The sequence below is a fragment of the Lactuca sativa genome, chromosome 7, assembly GCF_002870075.4.
Source record: "Lactuca sativa cultivar Salinas chromosome 7, Lsat_Salinas_v11, whole genome shotgun sequence".
Classification (NCBI taxonomy): Eukaryota; Viridiplantae; Streptophyta; class Magnoliopsida; order Asterales; family Asteraceae; genus Lactuca; species Lactuca sativa.
Window position 1 is genome coordinate 23,999,214 of NC_056629.2, and position 23,927 is coordinate 24,023,140.

Here is a 23,927-nt window from a genome sequence, read left to right on the forward strand (position 1 = left end):
ACACCACCCTTTTTGCGTAACCGCTATTCACATACCCTGGTTCCCATTGCAGGGGCTCTCAATCCCATGCACTCTCTCCACTCATCAAAATCACTGCCTCAGCTAAACAAGATCACTAACCCAGGGCCAGACCTTCCAATGCAATCACACTGCAACATACACGATCCGCAATCTCAAACTGATCCAGCAATACCAACAAAGTCTCCAGCATGACTGGACCGACTCTTATAACACATACTAGCCACTCGAGGCTATATCTCTGTGGGTCCGTACACCCAAACTCTGCGAACCCTCAGGTTCTAACTCTGGGAACCTTCCGGTTCCAACTCTAGAAACGTGCACCACATAATCCCGTGGGATTAATGCAGTACAACCCATCACGTACCTCAAACATACCAATACTCTGATCGCATAACCCCGGTTACTTACTCAAGCTTGATCCCGGCCTTCTCTCAGGCCTCCACAACCAAATACCCTAGGCCTGTACCCCGCCCCGCATACCCGACACTCGCTCTCGTCGGCCTATACTCTGAGCTGACAAACACTGCTGAATCCCAACAGCTAAGCACCCTCACATACTTATCGATCTCCCGAAGAATTCTTCAATTCTCCCCCACTAAAGCACTGACTAACTGCCACCGATCGTCATTAACGACCTTTCAGAACCATCCTGCACAAGGAGAACATTTACCCACTGACTGCTTTCCACAAGCATAAGCAACCCTCAGCAAAACACATCTCCTCCCTGAACACTCCGCTCAAAAGAATCCAGTCTTTCAATCATCCACTCCACGACTGCAGATGCTACCCGGCATTCAACCCAGTGCCGTATTACCACTATCAAACCTCACGAACGATAACCAACGGACTTCCCAAACAATAACCCGTAACCAAAACCCACAACCCACCAAAGGATGAATACCACATCGAAAACCGCACAAGACTACCGGCACCAAAACACCAAACTATAACCATACCAAACTATCAGGGAACAACGAATGCCAAAGCGAAAACCTGAAGCACCAATCCATAACCATGCCCAACCCGCGAAACAACGAATACCGCATCGAAATCCACACAAGATGCCAGCACAAACAATACGCCACAATCAACACAAGACAATCAAGACATCAAGGAAGTATCATACCCGCAGCTGCCTCCGGCACTGCTCCGTCTCCCTCTGCCGCAAGCCGATAAGCACGACCCTGAGCCCCTGGGGCTCCACTCCATCCTGTCCTCCTCCTGAACTCCTCAAGTTGGCCGGTGCTAGAGCCTGCACCGGTCCTGCAGAAAGCTGTGGACAGTTGACCCTTAAACGTCCAACCTGCCGACACTGATAAAAAATCCTCAAATCCCGAATTGGCACTGACTGCCGACAATCCCGTGCACAGTGCCCCTCCTTTCCGCACTTGCGGCATGCACCACCGGACCAGCAAGCTCCGGTGTAACCCCTCCTACACTTCCCACAAGTGTGGCCGATCCGATCCCCCACTCTAACATCAACGGTACTGGACCGTTTCGGCGCTGGCTGCGACTGTATCGGAGCCTGCCTCAGCTCACGCAACTGCAACTCAACCTCTAACTCACGCCGCATGGCGGCCTCCTGCAACACCAACAAGGTCTCACACCTCTGCGCAGACACGAACTGTCTGATACCCCCTTGAGCATACTCAGATATCGGGGCATCTGAGCCTGCTCCGAAGCGAACTCAGGGCAAAACATCGCCCTCCCAATAAACATCCTGGTGATCTCAGTCACCGACTCCAAATCCTGCTTCAGCTCAAGGAACTCCCGAGCCAATCTCTCCTTTTCATCTCGCGGAACATAGCGAGTACTGAACATCTCTCTGAACCGATCCTCTGAAACCGCAGCCCTCAGTGCGTCGAGATATGACCCCGTGGTCAATCTCCACCAATCCTTCGCCCCGAGCCTCAATAGGTTCAGAGCACACCTCACCCTCTGATCAGCAGGGCATAAACTCGTGGAGAAATACCCCTCCACGTCTGATAACCATCTCATAGCAACAATCGGGTCCTGAACCCTATCGAATGTGGGAGGCTTCGTACAATAGAAGTCTCGATACTGAAAACCCCGACTAGCTCCTCTCTTTGCCGTTGCTACAGCCGCTGTAACTGCCACGGCAGCCATCTCTGCGAGAGCCGCATATCGCTCATCAAGCTACTCAACCATGGCGGTCCTGATCGACCCAAACAATTCTGGCGACTCAGCCCGAAACAATGCAGCAACCTCATCACGCAGGATCTCGCGAATCCTCGCATCCCACTCGCTCGTGCTCGTCCGATCGATAACCTCCGACGACACCGATTCACCCGGAACTCACTCTCCAGTTCCCGATCCTGATCCGGATCCACTATCATCATGCCTCGAAATCTCCATACCGAAGACACCCTATCCATCTCAGACACTTCCCAAAATCCTGGGATCCAACTCTCGCAACCCTACCCTAGAGACCATGGTTTCCCTGATACGCGTATGGGTCCTGTGCTTTCAGTAGTACGGGCCCATACTACCTTCCACACCTACCCATATTTGTATGAAGTACTACCACAATACCCTAGGGAACATGCATAACAACTATCAACCCTTACCACTAGAGGAACACTGAGAATATCCCATAAGGGACCCTAGGCTACAGGCATCACAAATCAGGCAACATTATCATGAATTCCTGAATATCCCTAGCCTAACTCTAGCATGCTGTTCTATCAAGCTCAATAAAACAAATATCACGTATGGTATCTTGGGGTTACTTACTGGCTCCGGCTGATCGTACCTCCGCGTCCTTCTTTTACTTAATTTGAAAACCATTTTAATTTCTCATTTTAATTTCTCTTTTTAAAATCCTCCTCGATTTGAGACTGGAGTCACACGAATGTTTCCCCAATTCACTCAAACCAAGGCTCTGATACCAACTTGTAACATCCAAAATTTCAAAACAATTAAAACTTTTCAAAATCACCCATTTTATTAATATTGTTACAAAAAGGTTTTCAATACATTATTTAACAGAGTAACTTTCCCAGGTTCATATCATAAAACACCAACGCGAGGAACGGTACGATCACGCCTTTGCCTTGCCACAGACTCTTGAGAACCTGAAACATAAAACCACAACTGTAAGCCCGAAAGCTTAGTGAGATACCCCCAGAATACCAACCACATATACGCCTTTCCAGGCCCTGACCTTCCGGTCCATGTGTCTCAGGGGACTTCCGTCCCTGCTGGGTAAACCTTCCGGTCCTACCCACGCCGACCTTCCGGTCCATCACACAACATAATCGCCTTCCGGCCCATAACATATTGCCTTCCGGCCCATAAGCATAGAATGCACATATAACATATCAAGCAATCATATAACAGTTCATAGACAACAATCGATCAACAGATCACATATCATAGCATTACTCTAACAAGATACCGGTCTAGCCGATCACTATCATAACATTACCCTATGAACCAGTCAACATACTAATGCATACATACGCCTTTCCAGGCCATGACCTTCCGGTCCACAGAGTAACGCCTTCCGGCCCATAACATGCAATGACAACTACCCGGATTTCCATCCGATAAAAGGGTCGGCCTTGGTGCCATAAACCCTAGCGATATAGTGAGGATAACTCACCTCGAAACTGCCGACTGAACAGATAGCTCAAGCTGCTCCGATCACTGATACGATCTCCACCTCTGGACAGCCACCAATGCACTGAACTCAAACAACAAACAACAATTACCAAAATACCCCTGGAACCACTGGTCAATCCTTGGTCAAAGACAAGGTCAAAGTCAACCCCTGACTGACCCTACTCGCCGAGTCAACTCTATGACTCGCCGAGTCCCCATACTCAGAACTTCACTTAACCCGCGACCTAACTCGCCGAGTCACCCCAAGACTCGCCGAGTTCAACGTCTCTGAGTCCACTCGCCCTTGACTCACCGATCCCTTAAGATTCCTTTTCTACACGTCGAGTATCCCCGTTTTGCTCGACGAGTTCCTCCTGGAAGAATCGCGGGGCCACCCCGATTCAACTCGTCGAGTCTGACGAACAACTCGACGAGTCCCAGTTAATCTTCAAGCTACTCGCCGAGTCTGAAGAACAACTCGGCGAGTCCATGCCATGCAGACGAGCAACTGCTTCCTAAATTACGTATGGTCCCGAGATATACAATCATGGGACTTTCTGGACTTCTAAACATCTTATTACTGGGGTATAAACGTCTGGGTAATAACATAATAACCCATCTAATCACTAAGTGGGTTTCATAAACCCTAGATTCGTATACACATCAAAATAACAGAAATGGTCCGAGTATTACCTGAAAACGCACTCTCTGTGTCCCCCAAACCTCAGGACTCGATCCTCCTTGATATTCCTTTGGCCAAATTCTTCTTCTTCTTTCCTAACAAGTTCCTCCAAGTTCCAATAGCTTTCTCTCCTGCTCTAGACGTCCACAACGATTGGGGTTCTTCTCAATCGACCAAAAGACGGACAATGACGGCCTAAGAGGCGTTATATACGATCCAAAACCGAACGGTTAGGGTTTCTGCTGAACAGCGTCGACTCGCCGAGTCCATATCTGGACTCGTCGAGTCCAGTCGCGAACCCGCGACCAAGTCTGCGATCCTGCTCGGCGAGTCTAGGCTCCAACTCGCTGAGTCCCCTCTTAAAACACCCCCAAAATCATAATTATTACAATACTTGAAATTCCGGGCTGTTACAGATTGGGCTTCCTGAATTTTGAAATTGTGGTTAAGGTTTCTTTGTACCCCATTTGGTAGAACATCTCCATGATGGCGACGATTGAGATGGAATCAGGGTCTTCTAGATCAGTGGTTTGAGCAAGCCCTAGCAAGGAACAAAATCGGGACTTGGTGATTGACGTTTTCCGATTGTGAACTTCAAACGTGTTCCACTGTTCTTCCTTGTGTAGCAAGCAGTGGAGTAAGCCTTTGACAGAGACATCGAAACAATCTTCGATGTGGTCAACGCGTTAACCAATGGTGAGTATTTCAGGCACTCAATGATCGGTAACATGAAGCTGTTGTATTTGAGAGGATCGAGATTGAGAATCAGATTCTGATTTTGCTTGATTGTGAGAAGGGATGACTGCCCTGTGTGTTCTTGAATAGAAGGAGTTTTAGAAGATCCCGCCATTGATGATTGCTTGAATATGAAGATGATGAACAGTAGATGATGAAGATCGCCAAAATGCTTTGAGAGTATTTATGAGTGGTAAAGAGAGATGTAGCGTCAAAAACCCTATATACCATTTGTTTGGTGAGATAAGTGTGGAGAGAGATTGCATTGAGCACTGAAAAGTCGCCTGGAAAAGTGTGATTTGACAACTGTTACGTCAAAAGCGTATGTTAGGCGGCGATAAAGAAAACGTCGGTTCAAATTTTCACGCGCCCATTTAAATTCTTATCCATTAGAGTCGCATCAGTTTCTCCCTTTCGCATTTAAGTGTATACCACCTTTCGCATTTAAGTGTATACCGCCTTTCGCATTGAGATACGAACTTTCACCTTTTAAATAAACTTGAATTAAACTGCGAAACTGAAAATGAGTGTAAGTACCGTGAATGTATTCCGGTATATAGGATGTTGCTATGATGTAGTGAATTGTTAGATTGGTAGATCTGTATGATTACCTGTACTTGCTGGTTATATGTTGATAGTTTCATTTTATTTATTTCTTTTTATATTTTATTTTAGTTTATTTCATTCATAATTTAGTTAATTCCTATGCATTTTCCCCTTTTTGTTATTTTGTGTCTATTTCGGGTGCTCTCTAGTTTCTTGAGCATAATTATAGGTTTTTGGAGACTAGCGAAGCGAGAATGTTCGGGACTTATGGAAAGCGGTTGGACTTGGAGGACAATAAGGATCTTGGGCTTAATATCTAGTGGAGGTGATACATAAAATGGGTTTTAGATGGATGGAGCATTGAAGAATATTATCGCTTAATTAAAAGAAGATGGAAGAATTTTTCAAGCGTGCGAGAATTAATGACCGGGCGATTTCGAAAGCTTTGGAAGATTTGGAAAAGGAAAATTGGGCTCAAATTGAAGAAAAACGAGCTAGAAGCTAGGGATGAGCATCGGAGCCAAGTACCCGCTTTTAGGACCGGAACCGCCTCAGAACTGCCATTGTTGGAACTCGAACTGCCTTAGGCGGTTCCGGTTCCTAAAGTTATGGAACTGCCTTAAGCGGTTCTGGTTCCGGTTCTCATTTTTCGAAACCGCTACCCACCAGAACCGGTTTATATATATATATATATATATATATATATATATTATTTCATATAAATATGTGTGTTACTTAGACCGGTTTAGAATATATTGGTTTGATTTTGTTCGTCTTTGGTCCAAATTGACTAGATTTGGATCGAACTAAATTGCGGTTTTATCGACAAAAGTTAACAAAATTAATGTAACCGGGTTATCGGCTCTCAGAATCGGAACAACCGGTTTCGGGGACTAGTTCCAAACATTTAAGAACTGCCTAGAGCAGTTCCGGTTCAGTATCTAACTTTCTAGGAACCGCTGGTTCCAGTTCCGGTTCTTGCCAAAAAAGGCAGGTACCCGCCTATGCTGATCCCTACTAGAAGCTGATCGGACTCAAACTGGGCTAGTGGACTAAGCAGTGCAGGACCAACAAATGAAAAAGGCACGTACTCTGTTAGTTTACGCGACATGTGTGGAATTCTTACGCGGCCCGCGTGGATTTCTGCAACGGCAAATTCGTGATTTTACTTTTGGCTTCTATTTGAGGAAGTTTGGTGGGATTCTTTTGGAAGATTTGCACATCCAATTTTGGAGCACTTTCTATAGAGTTTTTGGATACTTTGAAGGAAAAGAACACTTGAAGAACATCATCTTTTCATCTCTAAATCTTTCTTCATGTTTGGTACATTTTACTTTAACTTTGTTTTCTTGAGTTTAGTCATGCTTGGCTAAACAAAACTTGGTTGACTTTTGTGGAATCCTTTGAATTTTTGTTGAATGTTGAAGACTCCATGAACTTGTTCTTGAATCTTTATGAGAATGTTTTGTGTTTTAACATCTTATCACTACTTGTATGTTTTTATTCATGAGTTTAAATGTGTTTGTGGTGATTAGTTGGCTAATTTCTTGATTAAGTAAAGGATCCTCAAATTAGCAAGTAACAAATGATTTTTGTGTTAGTTTTACTTCACACAATCATAAAAACATTTTCTACAACGTGGTAGTTAAAGCATTTGACTCCTCTTGGATTTGGTGGCTTTTTGGTTCTTAATGCTATTTGACTTTCACTAATTACATGCTTAATGGAAATTGTGACTTTGAATAAGAAAATTGTTATGAGCTGTGACATCCCCAATTTCACGGCCAGAAAAGACCGATTTTGTTTATGCTTTATAAAAATCAGAGTACTTCTTTTCATAAAAATGTTGCAAAATTTGTTCCCAGAAAAATACGATAAATACGTTATCAAAACATTTTAGAAGAAACATATTTTATTCATTTTAAAACTTTTGGGATGTCATCGTCAATACAGAAACATAAGCATAAACGGAACTTACATTTATTTACACTAGTGATCTACATCTCTTTAATCTCTCAGTGTAATGTCACTTCATATCCACACCTGTGATATAAATAAACTGAGTGGGTCAGGTTGGGAAACCTGGTGAGTACATAGGGTTTTCAACCCACAATAATATAATTATTATGTTTAAACAATTAAACAATCAACCTAATTACCCATCCCCATTATCTTCTTTATTCTTAAGGGTCTACCCTAAAAATCAGCTATTCCTCATTCATTTATTCCTAAGGAGTATCCTAAGGAATAGGTACGAATTCTATCGTTGTAAATGACACATCTGTCAAGCACAACTGCTAGTTCTGTCACTTAGGCGCGACTGCCAAAATTGTGACATTCTCTATGGGGCGCATCTGTCGGAATAGTCCTTTAGGTGCATCTAACGGGGTTATGAGGTTCTCTATTAGGCGCTTCTGCCAGTAGAGTCCTTTAGGCGCCTCTGCCAGGGTTTTATTGACAGTATCGTTTTCGAGAGTCCACTTGCAATACATGTCAATGGGTTTTTAGAGTACACCGGAGAACACATCGTTCACAACACCTACAGGTTGCGAGCCTGCTTGTGTTCCACTGGACTGTCTAGAATAGTCTGTGGTTGTCATCCATACTTTGCTAAATGACGGGGCCATCATTTGGGAAAAAGGCTTCTCACATCATCCACCTCTCACCCTCACCTCACGGTCTATTTCACCTCTCAACTTATCATCCAACTTATATTTCATCTATTACATCTACCCATGTCTTACCCCAACATTTTCGTAGATATAAAATACATATACAGTTTAAATCATTTAAAACGTGTATAAAATCGTTCATCCAACATAGATAGCAAGTATTCAGATAATATGCACACATAGCACGTAATTTATATAAAATATTTCATATTTATGTGTAAGCTGAAAGTAACTATGAACTCACCTGAAAGGTGGTGACTCAGCACTCGGACAGCGCTTCGATACTCTCAAAACAATTTCCTTCGATAAAACCTAGTATCAGTACCACTAGGGTTTAGTCTAACGATAACCGCGACAAATTAATAGTCTGACTATTATTATTATTATTATTATTATTATTATTATTATTATTATATAAGCGTTAAATAACACTCAATATAACTCATAATAATAGCCCAAATAATTACTTTAAGGACCTAATAACATTACTATAATTATTCGGAAGCTATATTAAAAATTGCGTAAGCGTAGCTCACTTACAGCAGATTTGAAAGAAAACCGAGCTTTGCTCGGAGCAGCGTTTCCGAAACCGAAAGACCCTTTTTCTCGGGACTCCGGGAGTGAGAGAAGTGGCTGTCCTCGGCCTCCTTTTATAGGCGAGGCTTCGGACTTATGCTGGTCATACCGAAGTCTTACGCTGGGCGTAAGTTCGGATAAGGTCGACACGCGTCGCTTCGCTGCTGGGTCATCGTGGCTCTTCTCGGAACTGCACAAGGGTCGGAATGCAGGGCGTAATGTCTTCGAGTGTGGGGCATATGCGAGGGCTAAGCGACATGATCCAAAGCGCGTTTCTTCATCAGCGATGGGTGGCCCAGATGCTGCCACGTCACCAGCTCCTCACCAGGCTTCGCAAATTCGACGAAAATCTTAAAAAATTCGTAACTTTCTCATACGAACTCCGTTTTTGACGTTCTTTATATCCACGCGAAGGCAGAAACGTACTATACAACTTTCGTTTAGACTTTGTCGGCTAATTTTGACTCTATTTTAAAAGTTATATTATTAACAGGCCGGTACATGATTGGTCCGTTAAATTCTCATAACTTCCTCATCTGATGTCCGTTTTTGCCCATCTTTTTCTTGTTACGCTACTCTTAACGAGATCTTCGATTCTCGTTTAGGTCGTGTCGGCTAAAAATCGCTCGATCTACTATTCGAATTTCGGGCTGTACACTGCTAAGCCGAAACTTCGAAAAATCATAACTTCTTCATATGAAGTCAGATTTGGGCGTTCTTTTTATGGACACTCTTGGTTTAACGTATTCTACGACTTTTTTTAGATCGCTAAGGCGAAAACTCATTCTATCGTAAATTCACTATTTACGCTTCTCGGTGCCGTGCCGGTTCCGTCGCGAAATTTCGACGGGTCATAACTTCTTCGTTATAACTTGGATTTCGGCGTTCTTTATATGTACGGAAATCTTGTGACATATTCTACTACTTGGTTAAGCTTATTTATTCTAAATAATCTTTTTTCGAAAAGTCGTTTTCGACACTTGTTGCCTCTAATTTGACTAGCCCGGATCTACGGGCGTTACATGAGCTTCTCTAACTATTTTTAACAACTAAGAAAAGTCTAGGTAATCTCGAGCTTATTGGATTACTATAGCAAAATTAAGGATTTAAAAAAAGTATTGCACCATTGGATTCTAATGATATGTTCATCAAAAGTCAAAGTGAGGAAACTTTAAGTCAACCATCTTTCTCTTATTGATTTTACATCAAACTCTTATTTTTGTTGAATTGTCCATTTAAATCTTAGTTTACTTCTAGTTTTATTTCAAGTATTTTAAAAAAGACCAAAACCCCCATTTTTATTTTTATTGTTATTTTACAAATATTTTTAGAACGAGATTTTTCATAGAGTTATAAAATTGAACCAATCTCCACGGATTCGACCCCTTTACCAATATACATTGTTTTAGTGTAAAATATTTAGGGTTATTAATTTTGTTGGCCTCGACAACCACCAAATTTTTGTTCCATTCCCGGGGATTGGTTTATTTTTAATCAATTTGTTTCTCTATGCCCATATGTCAACGTACAGGCGCTTTGATTTATAACTTGAAAATTGAAAAAGAAGCAAGGCATTTGGCGAAGGAAAAGAGAATAGAACATGGTCAAACTTCAAATCCCCACGGGGACTCGGAGGTTGAAACCGCTGCATCAAGTGACACCGAACCCGACTCTAGCCCCGATCCTCGCCAAGAAATTCCCGAAACACCACCCCTACACCAAAATTCACCCATCATAGACCCAATTGCAATTGGGAACGGAGGAGAAGCTCCCGAAAGAACCTTGAGGTGAATGATGGAAACCAATGTTACACAAACTCCAACCGGTGTCAATTACCCCGTTTTGGAAGGAGGTTCGGAATTGAAGTCAAGTTTAGTTCATCACCTTCCAACTTTTCATGAATTGGAGAATGAAGACCCTCATAAGCACTTGAAGATGTTCCATATTATTTACACAAGTATGAAGCCACAAGGGTCAACCAATGACCAAATCAAATTAAGGGCATTCCCCTTTTCATTGGCCGATAGAGCAAAGGATTAGTTGTTCTATCTTCCACCGGGGTCAATCAACTCATGGACCGACATAGCAAGAGCTTTTCTTGACAAGTTCTATCCCGATTCAAGAGTCTCAAGTTTTAGAAAGGAGATTTATGGTATCCGACAAGGTCAAAATGAGACTTTTCATGATTATTGGGAAAGATAAAAGATTCAACAACTTATGCTATAATTATCCACAACATCAAATTCCGGAACAACTCCTCATTCAACACTATTATAAAGGATTGTTACCAATTGAGAGAAGACTAGTTGATGCCTCAAGTAGTGGAGATGTCTTTAGCAAAACTCCACAACAAACAAGACAAATCTTCAACACCATATCCGCAAACTCCCAATACTTTGGCCCGTACCAAGACATGAAAAGAGACACACAACACAAAGTGAATGAAGTGGGGACATCGAGCCTTGAGTCTCAAATCAAAGATTTAACACCCGTTGTTCAAAAGCTAGCCATGGGACAAACTCCACAAGTGATGGTTTGTAGAATATGTGCAACAATGGGACATCCTACGGATATGTGTCTCATCCTCCAAGAAGATGCAAAACATGTGAATGCCATGGGATAATTGCAAAACTACCACAATAAACCATCTGGTTACCATAACGCATACAATTCAAGTTGGAAGCTAAATCCCAATATACAATCCAAGACCATTGCCTCAAAATGCATTGGTTAGACCTTCCTATCCACCAAAACAATCCACTACCAACACCCACAACCTCACTAGCAACCCAAACCACACCCTCCACATCACCAACAACCTCCTCAATCCCATCCGAGTAGCTCCGAAATGTCTCTTGAAGACATTGTCAAGTCTGTTGCCACTAGTACCCAACAATTCCAAAAAGAGGCAAGGACTAGTATCTCCAACCTTGAAGCACAAATGGGAGATATAGTTACATCTATAAGTAAGTTAGAGTCCCGTGGCAAACTACCTTCTCAAACTGAAAAGAACCCAAATGTCAATGTAGTGTCTTTAAGAAGTGGTAAACAAACCGCAAAGAGTAGTTCCAAGAAGAAGTCAAGGGAAGATGAGGAAGAAATAGAAATCACTCCCATTGAGGATCCTATTGTCAAGAATGATGCACAAGACAGAGTTTGAAAGAAGACTACTCCTCTAGTGACACCAATAGTCACTCAACCGTTTTTCCCCTCTCGACTTGCAACCTCAAAGAAGAATGCGGAGGAGAAGGAGATCTTGGACACCTTCCGAAAGGTGGAAGTAAACATCCCATTACTTGATGGAATCAAACAAATTCCTAGATATGCAAAATTCTTGAAAGAACTTTGCACCAACAAGAGAAAATTGACAGGAAATGAAAAGATTTCGATGAACGAGAATGCATCCGCGGTCTTACAAAGAAAACTTCCACCTAAGTGTAAAGATCCGGGAATGTTACAGTTCCTTGCAAGATAGGGGATGTCACTTTTAGTAGCTTCTATTAATGTCATGCCCTATTCAGTGTATGAATCATTGAATTTCGGGACTTAAAGTGAAACCGGTGTCATAATTTCACTTCCGGATAAATCAAGTGTCTTTCCTAGAGGTGTTTTAGAAGATGTTTTGGTGCAAGTGAACCAATTGGTCTTCTCGGCAGATTTCTACGTAATTGTTTTAGAAGAACAAGTCTCCTCCAAATCGGCTCTAATTTTACTCAGGAGGCTGTTTTTGAAAATGGCTAGGAAAAAAATCGATGTGTATGCGGGAAGTTTAACAATGAAGTTTGATGGTGAATAATAAGTTTTAATATCTATGATGCTATGAGATATCCTAGTGATGTTTCATCCTTGTATTTTGTTGATGTTGTTGAACTACTAACCCAAGAATTATTTGAGTTGTCCAATGGTGATATGTTGGAGATAATCCTAAGCAAAGAGTTTGAGTGTGGGAAGCTAGATGAATAATTAAAGCTTTATTTCTTAGATTCGAAAGTTGGGAAGTTGGTCAATAATTTGGAAGTGAAGAAATCCACAAGATTCGATGTTAAGCAAATTGAGTTGCCTCTAACCCATACAAAGTTTCCACCATGCCGTATTCAACCACCAGAATTGGAATTGAAAGTCCTACCTCAACACTTGAAGTATGTATATTTGGGAAAGAATGAAGCTCTTTCGGTTATCATTTCCACTCACCTAACCGAGTTTGAAGAAGAGAAACTCCTCAAGGTGTTGAAGGAACACAAAGAAGCCATGGGTTGGATGATTGTCGATATAAAAGGAATGAGCCCCTCCACTTGTATGCACAAGATTTTGATGGATGATGAATACGAGCTAAGCCGAGTTGCACAAAGAAGATTGAATCCACATATGATGGAAGTTGTCAAGAAAGAGATATTGAAGCTCCTTGATGCAGGGATGATCTATGCAATCTTGGATAGCAAGTGGGTGAGCCCAGTGCAAGTAGTGCCTAAGAAGACGAGAATTACGATGATTGAGAACAACAAAGGTATGATGGTCCCCACCTGTATGCAAAACGGGTGGAGAGTATGTATTGAATACCACAAACTCAATGCAAGCACAAGAAAATATCATTTTCCATTGCCTTTAATTGACCAAATGTTAGAAAGGTTGGCCAGAAAGTGTCATTATTGTTGTCTAGACAGGTATTCTGATTTTCACCAAATCCCGATGGCACCGGAAGACTAAGAAAAGACAACCTTTACATGTCCATTTGGTACTTTCACATACCGGATAATGCCATTTGAATTGTGTAATGCCCCAACCACTTTCCAACGTTGTATGGTTATTATTTTCTCGGAATATGTTGAGAACATAATTGAAGTTTTTATGGATGATTTTACGGCATATGGAAACTCTTTTCAAGAATGATCGACCAGTCTCACCAAGATTTTGAAAAGATGCATTGAAACGAATTTGGTTTTTAAATTTTGAAAAATGTCATTTTATGTTGAGTTGAGGTCTTATTTTTGGTCACCTTATGTCAAAGAAAGGAATTGAGGTAGATAAAGCTACAATTGATGTTATTGAAAGCATACCTTAGCCGACTTGTGTTCGGGAAGTTCGTTCCTTTTTAGGTCATGCCGGACTCTACCGAAGGTTCATCAAATAATTTTCGAAGATAACAAGACCAATGTGACAACTCTTGCAAAAGGATATTGATTTCGAGTTCAATGAGGTGTGTAAAGAAGCTTTTGACAAGCTTAAGGAGTTGCTAACATCTACCTCATCATACAAGCGCCAAAATGGGATCTCCCATTTGAGATCATGTATGATGCAAGCAACTATGCTATATGCGTCGTTTTGGGTCAAAAGAATGGAAGAGCCTCCTATATGATCTACTACACATCGAGAACACTAGACAACACTCAAAGAAACTACTCTACTACAGAGAAGGAGCTAGTGGCCATAATGTTCGCTTTGGAGAAGTTTAGGCAATACTTACTTGGTACCAAGTACTTGATGACAAAGAAAGATGGAAAGCCAAGACTCATCCAGTGGATCTTATTATTGCAAAAATTTGAATTGGAGATTTGAGACAAGAGTGGATGCGAGAATATTGTTGCTGACCATCTAAGCCGGATGACTTCAAATGAAACTCCTCTCCTGTTGCGGGATGAGTTTCCGGATGATCATATCTTTTCTCTTACTCAATATATCCCTTGGTATGTCGACGTCGTTAACTTTTTGGTCATGAAAAGGTATCCCAACACATTCACACATGCTCAAAAAGATAAATTAAAAAGTGATGCAAAATACTATGTGTGGGATGAGCCTTATTTGTGGAAACATTGTCCCGATAAAATTATTAGGCAATGTGTACCCCAACAAGAGCATCAGTCCATTTTGCAATTTTGTCATGAATTTGGTTGTGGGGGACACTTCGGACCTCACCGGAATTTGATAAAAATTCTTGAGTGTGGATTATTTTGGCCAACCATGTCACGTGATTGTTATTTGTCTTGTAAAAGTTGTGAACGGTGCCAAAGGACGAAGAATATTTCACAAAACAATTAGATGTCACAAAATCCGATCATTGTTTGTGAAGTTTTTGATGTATGAGGGATTGATTTTATGGGCCCATTTCCCGTCTCATTCGGCAGCGTTTACATCTTACTCGCGGTTGACTACGTCTCTAATGTGTTGAGACCAACGCCACAAGATCGGATGATGCCAAAATGGTTATTGAGTTTTTAAAGTCTAATATTTTTTGTGAGATTTGGTGTGTATAGGGCTTTGATTAGTGATAGAGGGATGGATTTTTACAATAAGATGATGGAGGCTTTACTAAGGAAGTACAACGTGACCCACCGTGTCTCTACCGCTTACCACCCTCAAACAAATGGTCAAGCGGAGGTTTCAAATCGTGAAGTAAAGTCTATCCTTGAGAAAACACTGGACCCGACAATAAATGATTGGAGTTTAAGGCTTGATGATGCCTTATGGGCCTACCAGACTGCTTACAAGACCCCGATAGGCATGCCTCCATTTCCCGGGGACTTGGAGCACCATGCATTTTGGGCGGTCAAGCAATGCAATTTCAATATTGATTAGGAGGGAATACATAGGAAGCTTCAACTTCAAGAGTTAGAAGAATTGAGAAATGATTCTTATGAAAACTCAAGAATTTATAAGGAGAAAACGAAGCTTTTCCATGACAAGTCCATCACCCGAAAGCATTTTGAACCGGGACATAGGGTCTTACTTTACCATTCACGATTGAAGGTATTTTGGGGCAAGTTTAGGTCAAGATGGATCGGGCTTTTTTTTTGTGATAAAAACTTTTGACCATGGAGCGGTAAAAGTTCAAAGTGAAAAGACGGGACATTTTCAAAGTCAATGGGCACCGTTTGAAGCCATTATATGAAGGTTTCAATGCAAATGCTCTTGAAATCATCCATTTGGATGTCCCGATGTGTTGAAGCAATCTAGGAGGACGTCTCGCCAAAGACGTTAAAGAAGGACATTTTTGGAAAGCGTTGTGCTTTCACTTTTTCCAAATCCAATAAATTATTTTAAAAAAGCATTTTTGAGATTTTGAAAATTAAATTTTTTGAAATATTTCACCCTTCATTCCCGTTTTGTTCCAAACTTTTGTCAAAATTTTGAAACTAGGCTTTACGGAAATCATTTTGGCCAAGGAATCAAGTTTTTAGAAAAATTTCGAACTTTTGGAGTACAGGTGATCCACGCGGATCGCGTGGCATTTTAGCCTAAAGACTGTGCGGCCGTGTAACATCTTGTGCGGCTGTCATGCGACCCATTCCCTACCTGCGTAGAAGAAGCCTTCATCCTGGTTCAGCATGTGCGGCCAATGCGCGACCCGCGCCTTACCCTTCTAACACTTAGCGATTTTTTTTGAGTTCAGGTCATGCGGCCTTCATGCGACCATAATGCGGCCCGCACAGATTCGACCAATTAAGCTCTGAACCTTAGTGAACCCGCAGAAAAAAAAAGAAATGCTAGATGCGGCCAACGCATGGCCCGCGTCCCACCCGCGTGTAAGTCATTGACCAGATTTTAAGTTGTTGACCAACGTTGACTTTCGTTGACCTCTCGACCAAATGCATTCAAGGACCAATCTTGCTTCTTCTTCCCTACTTTCCATCAGTTTTCTTCTTTTTTTTTTCCTTCTTTTTATCTCAACTAGAACACCCACCTCCATTGAAACCTCACACAGAAACTCGATCTCTCGGAGTTCTACCGGTGGGAATCTTGCGAAACCACCACCAGTCTTCACTATTTTCCCTAAGGGTGAGCACGGTGCGGTTATTGGCCAAAACCACACCGCTAACCGCAAATGCGTTTATTCCATTTTCAAAACTGTTTGGTGCGGTTATTTTTGTAGTGCAGTTTTATTTTTTTGTGTTTCGGTTATTAACCACATAGATTTGGTACGGTTATTTTGTGTGGTTTTTAACCGTAGTTTAGAGTTCAAACGGTTTTAAGAGTTCAAACATATTACTTGTAATAATAATAAAAAAGAATAAGGTATAAGACATTAACTGAAATTACAAACAACTAATATCTTAAAAATGTGAAATCATTAGTAATTAACAATAAATATCGTAAAATTGTGAAATTTCACCATTTTCCAAAGTTAAGCATAACAAAAAACTAACACTTTTGTCCTCTAGAATTTTATCATTCTTTCATCCATGGAACTTGTCTTAATTTTAATATTTAATATATTAGTAATTAATAAAAAAATTGTATATAATATATACGGTGCAACGCGGGTTTTGAAAACTAATAACCGCATCGCACCATAAATTTGCGGTTTTTTGAAAAATTGAAAACCTCACCATCGATTTTTATTGCGGTTGCAGTTTATGCGGTTAATTTTAATTGTGGTGTGGTTTTTGCTCACCCCTAATTTTCCCCCCTCTACAAACCCCACACAAAAAATCGTTCCGATCTGTGGCCGGAATGGTTGGCGTCGCCACCACCCTCCGCCGCCTTCATTCGAGTTTTCCGACCAACTCCAGCCACCTCTGGAACTTCTGAGCACGGGGTTTTGTTTCTCTTCCTAAGGGCTTTCTAACGATACCAATCTTCACTGAAAAGCTCACTAACAATTTTCGCCGGATTTTAAGTGCTGCCACTCCAGTCGCCGGAAAATCTATTTGAAACACTTTTTTGGGGTCATTCCAGCAATTCAGAGCAAACACATAAGCTTTGGGTGTTCCTTGGAGAATCTCATTGGTGGTTCTAATCCTGCTTCCACAATCTATTCTGGTTATGAACAAAATGGGACACTCGTTGCTTTTAACTTGATTTTTTTGCATGTTGAATACCTGTTGTTGTTGGAATTGTGTTGTCATCCGTATGGTCTTTAGTGTGAATTGAGAATCCTTATTGTTCAATTTTTGTACCGAGTCAAATGTCTAAGTGTGCCAAAGCGGGCACCAGACCTACTTCATCTAAAGGTGGGTCAAAAGGCAAATCCAAGGACCCCCCCATTTCGTTTGTTAAATCGTGAAAACCATAAAACATATGAATTTCTCATTTCCAACAAAAGCCAAGTCAAATCGACAAAATCCCTCCATAGAGAGTCTTTTGAAGATCTCAAGGTGCTCAAAGGAGTTCAGGCGCTATTTGAAAACATTGGTTGGGGTCAATTCCTTCATAATCGTGCGGCCACCTATGTTGAACCAACCTTAGAATTCGTTCCCACATTTGAAGCTGATGACGAAACGAAAACCATAAATTTCCAAATGCTAGGAGAAAATCGATCATTACCATTTAGGGTTGTGAACGCCCTAATGGGCACCCCGGTGGACCATACATATTCCCAACAAGATCCATGGCCCGCAACCTTGAACGAGCACCACTTTTGGCAACAAATTGCCCACGAACCACAATATTCATCGTCTTCATCCAAGACTTCCTCGATTATTCACCGATGTTTACGTCTATCCCACCGAGTCCTTACATGTACCACTTTTTCCCGCTCTGAGGTGGGTCAAATTTCTAAAGCTGAATTATTTTTTCTTTGGTGCATGACTCGTGAAAGTGGACCCAACCTGGATTTTGCAACCTTCTTCTTCGCCAAATGTTACAATATCACCACCATGGACACCAGGGACATTTTTATCGGAGGCTTTATCACACTCATTGCGTCTAGACCCCCACTTCAACTTCATCTTTCAACCATTCCATTTGTAAAAGCAATTGGCCCCTCTCGTCTTGACATCAATGCACTTCGACGAATGAAAATCATCCGCGACTCGATCGATGGTTACATATGGAATCTTGATGGTCAGCCATACCTCATTCTCCCTCATGAGTATATCGGGTCATTTAAACCAACCGACGCCGAACAATGGGTCATTCCATTCGATTACCCTCCGCCTATAGATCATGTTGATCCCCATGATGATCCACCTCCTAAAACTCCACAAACACCACCACACCAAGCTCCTCCACAAGGACAATACCAACTCCCACCTAATTTCGTTGAGCGCTTCAATGCCCTTTGTACTTCCAACCAAATCATGGCACAACAAATGCATCACGTGTGGGGTTGGCACCAATCCCAAAATCATTTTGAGAACATTCCGCTCCCACCACCTTATTCATACCCTCCACCCGCTCAACCTTGGGGTGGGGGTATTTCCTTTTTTTTTTTTGTTTTTTTTTTGTTTTACTTTTTCATGCATTTTTTAGTTAGGTTGCATAACATTTTAGTTCTAGGCTAATTTGCATTCATTTTTTTATTTGATAAAATTCCAAAAATATTTTATTTTCTTCTTTTTCACTTTTTATTTCTGCATAACATTTAGCTTAGGGCATTATCATTCATGCATTTTTTTTATCTCTTTACTCACACCTCCGAACATATTTACTTGAAAGACTTGATACACCTTAACTACAATTCTTTTGGGAACATCACATAACAAATAAAAATCACTCATAAGGACTTTCAGTTGTTGCGTCTTCTTTTATATATACGTGGGGAGAGAGTGCAAGTAGTTATGAAAATGAATCGACTTATGGCAAGTGTGGCATAAGTAGGGGAACAACTTAGCGTCGTGCCGACTAGTTCCTCACCTGCATGTTCCTTAAAAGCCACAATTATACCCCAAAGAAAGGAATAAAAGCTAGATTTTTCTATTTTGAGATCCTTAGTGTCTACCCGCTACATTACACATCATATCTCATCACTTTATGATTTAGACACGTTTTCCCATTCGATCTGAAATTAGCCTTAGTGTAATTGTGCTCAAATTTTGCACCTAGTATCTTTAGATTCGCTCGTTTGGCATCTTGTTTGAGTTAGATTTAGATGTCGCTTATAGTTTGTATATAATTATGATTTGTAATTTTTATTTCATGTTGTAATTGTAAAACTCCTGTGGTAAACCAAAAAAGTGAGCCAAAGAAAAAGAGATAACTACCCCTTTTCTAGTTTTGTTTTTGTGTTTCGTAAATCAAAGTCAAGTTGTTTTACAATGTCTTTTGAAAAATTTTGCACTAATTTTTGACAAATTTTAGTAGAAGTCTAGTATCTAGTATGTGTACTGTTATGTGAAGTTTCATATGTGTTTATTTTTTGTTTGGAGAAGTCAATTTTTGATCTTATGTGAAGTTTGAACTTTATTTTTGTTGATTTTAGTCTTTAAAAGTCGTTAAGAAAAATAAAATAAAATAAAATAAAATCGTTTTGAAAAGTCGGATATTATCGCAATCATAAAATGCGAATATAGTTAAAAAAATTTAGTGTTTCCTTCTTTGTGTTTTTATAGATTTTTTGTTAGTATCTCAAGCCTTTGTATTTTTAATTGTATCTTTGGGGTTTTGTTGTTCAAAAAAAAAAGAGGGCCGGGCCACAGAGTTGCATCCATTTTTTTCATTTGTTAGATGTTTAAAATTTTTGGATTTCATTTCATGTAGTTCGTTTCTAGTTTAATGTTTTTCTAGTTAAGATTTCATCTTTTGTTGGCAACTACAATGGCACTGTTTACTCATCGCGTGCTCGATTATTTGCTCTACATGGTTCTCATTTGGTGAAGCACTTATTCTTCTAGATGATTGTAGTTTGCCAGCTTTTTTACATAGCTCGTTCCTTGCCATTTTTGGCCCAAGTTATCTTTTTCTAGGTCTTATTCCTTGGCGTGGGGTTGAAATTGTGAGGAGTAAGGAACATTCTAACCGAGGAACGCTTTCTTATGGCTTGTGGGCTAGATCGGACCATGAAACAATGTCACATAAACCATAATTGTGAAGTATACTTGCTCATATTGTATCTTGTTCAACATGTATCCCTTGCTAGAAAGGTAACAAAGGCTCGTCTCTTAAAGCGGTTCTTATCTCTAAAAATGGATTATATGTTTTTATTTTAAGGGCGTTGTCGTGAATTTCTACCTAAAATGTTCATTCTTTTTCCTTTCTAGGTTAGTTCATCCCGGGTTCATTTTAGTCTTGTCTTACTTGATGACAAGTAAGGTTTAAGCTTGGGGTGATTTGATAGTTTCATTTTATTTATTTCTTTTTATAGTTTATTTTAGTTTATTTCATTCATAATTTAGTTAATTCCCATGCACTTTTTTCCCTTTTTGTTATTTTGTGTCTATTTTGCGTGCTCTCTAGTTTCTTGAGCATAATTGCAGGTTTTTGGAGACTAGCGGAGCAGAAATGTTCGAGACTTATGGAAAGCGGTTGGAGTTGGAGGACAACAAGGATCTTGGGCTTAATATCTAGTGAAGGTGATACATATAATGGGCTTTATATGGATGGATCATTGAAGAATATTATCTCTTAATTAAACGAAGATGGAAGAATTTTTCAAGCATGCGTGAATTAATGATCGGGCGATTTTAAGAGCTCTGGGGGATTTTGAAAAGCCAAATTGGGATCAAAATGAAGAAAACTTGAAGAAAAACGGGCTAGAAGCTGATCAGACTCAAACTGGGCTAGTGGACTAAGCAGTGCAAGCCCAACAAATGATAAAGGCACATACTCCGTTAGTTCATGCGTCTCGCGTGGAATTATTACGCGGCCCATGTGGATTCCTGCATGGGCAAATTTGTGGTTTTACTTTTGGCTTATATTTTAGGAAGTTTTGTGGGATTCTTTTGGAAGATTTGCACATCCGATTTTGAAGCACTTTCTCTGGAGTTTTTGGAGACTTTGAAGGCCAAGAACACTTGAAGAACTTCATCTTTTCATCTCTAAATCTTGCTTCATGTTTGCTACATTTTACTTTAACTTTGTTTTCTTGAGTTTAGCCATGCTTGGCTAAACAAAACTTGGTTGACTTTTGTGAAATCCTTTGAATTTTTGTTGAATGTTGAAGACTCCATGAACTTGTTCTTGAATCTTTATGAGAATGTTTTGTGTTTTAACATCTTATCACTACTTGTATGTTTTTATTCAGGAGTTTAAATGTGTTTGTGGTGATTAGTTGGCTAATTTCTTGATTAAGTAAAGGATCCTTAAATTAGCAAGTAACAAATGATTTTTGTGTTAGTTTTGCTTCACACAATCATAAAAACATTTTCTACAACGTGGTAGTGAAAGCATTTGACTCCTCTTGGATTTGGTGGCTTTTTGGTTCTTAATGCTATTTGACTTTAACTAATTACATGCTTAATGGAGATTGTGACTTTGACTAAGGAAATTGTTATGAGCTTGGATTACTATAGCCAAATTAAAGATTTAAAATAAGTGTTGCACCATTGGATTCTAATGATATGTTCATCAAAAGTCAAAGTGAGGAAACTTTAGGTCAGCCATCTTTCTCTTATTGATTTTACATCAAACTCTTATTTTTGTTGAATTGTCCATTTAAATCTTAGTTTAACTCTTGTTTTAATTCAAGTATTTAAAAAAAAGACCAAAACCCCCCATTTTAATCTCTATTGTTATTTTACAAGTATTTTTACAAAGAGATTTTTCATAGAGTTATAAAATTGAACCAATCTCCGTGGATTCGACCCATTTACCACTATACACTATTTTAGTGTAAAATATTTAGTGTTATTAATTTTGTTGGCCTCAACAACCACCATATGTTTATGTTTATATGTTGCATATGTCAACATAGTGTGGTTGAGTTCAGGCGGTCTTGCTTTGTGTTGAAGGCCAAGATACCTGGGGCAGTCCGGATAGGTTGTAGGCCCTGAAAGGCAGTCTAGTCAGGCCAAAGGCCCGGAGGGTAGTCCGAATAGGCTGTAGGTCTGCGAGGTGGTCCAGTCAGGCCGAAGGTCCGGAGAGCGGTCCAGATAGGATGTAGGCTTGTGAGGCGGTCCAGTCAGGTTGAAGGCTCATGTTTGCCAGCTGTTATCTGACTAGTTGTGTGGGGTAATTTGGGGGAACTCAGTAAGCTTTGGCTTACAGTTTGATTTGATGTTTTCAGGTACATTGGATGATCAGGGCAAGGCGAATGCATGATTATGCACATCATCCTTGGATATTTTATTGATAAATGATTTTGGGATACTATGATTAACGATTATGGATTTTGGAACAATGTTTTGAATGATTTATGGATTTTCAAAATGGTTTTAAAAATGAAAATTTTTCCTTGATTTTTGGGATGTTACAAGTTGGTATCAGAACCTTGGTTTGAGAGAATTGGATGAACACTTGTGTGATTCCAGACTCAAACTAAGGATCTACAATATATATATATATATATATATATATATATATATATATATATATATATATATATATATATATATATATATATATATATTAAACTTACTCTTAAGAGACCGACAGAAAGGATGCGATGTGTACAATCAGCCAGAGCCAAGGAAAGTGATTTCCTAAGATACCTACACTAGTTTTGTGTATAGATGATATGATAGAATTTCATGCTAGTTGTTAGGCTAAGGATCTTCAGGAATTGCATGATAGAATTTCCTGATTTATGATGCCTAATAACCTAGGAGAATTTCTTGTTATGATAGATGGAATTGACATAAGTACTGTGTTTGCTTATTATGTGCACAATAGTTGTATATAACTAAGATTTTATATCCTAGGAATGTTTGATTTAGCCTTATTTCATGTTCTGTGCCTGGCTGTGGGCTTAGGGTAGAATCAAGTATTCAACTGTCTATGGAATCCAACATTATGTATGATTAGTATGCACGAGTGGCTGGTGGAAGTTCCATGAGTGTGTATGGTTTGCAGTAGGCCAACAAGTAAGGAATTTTTATATACTCTTGAGAGAGTGGTGTAAGGTTCTTGTGTATCCTAGGTAGTGCCTTAGAGGAATTGGTGCGTTGTTCAACAATGTGTATTTGTTAAAGATCCGGTATATGTGATTGAATCGAATAGTAGTAGACATGAGTAGTTACTTAGAGGACCCATAATGATTCTTGAGGAAAAGTACGAATAGGTGTGGAAGGTAGTATTGGGCCCGTACTACTGAAAGCACATGATATGTACTCGAATCAAGGAGTATTTCGGGGATTCTAGGGTGCCGATTGAGGGTGGATTGTATGGTTTGACAACATGATTCATTGCAATATGTTTTCGTCTTTATCGGTTATGGTTGTTCAGGCTGAGGATGGGTCTGATAATTGTTTGGGCCTTAGTGG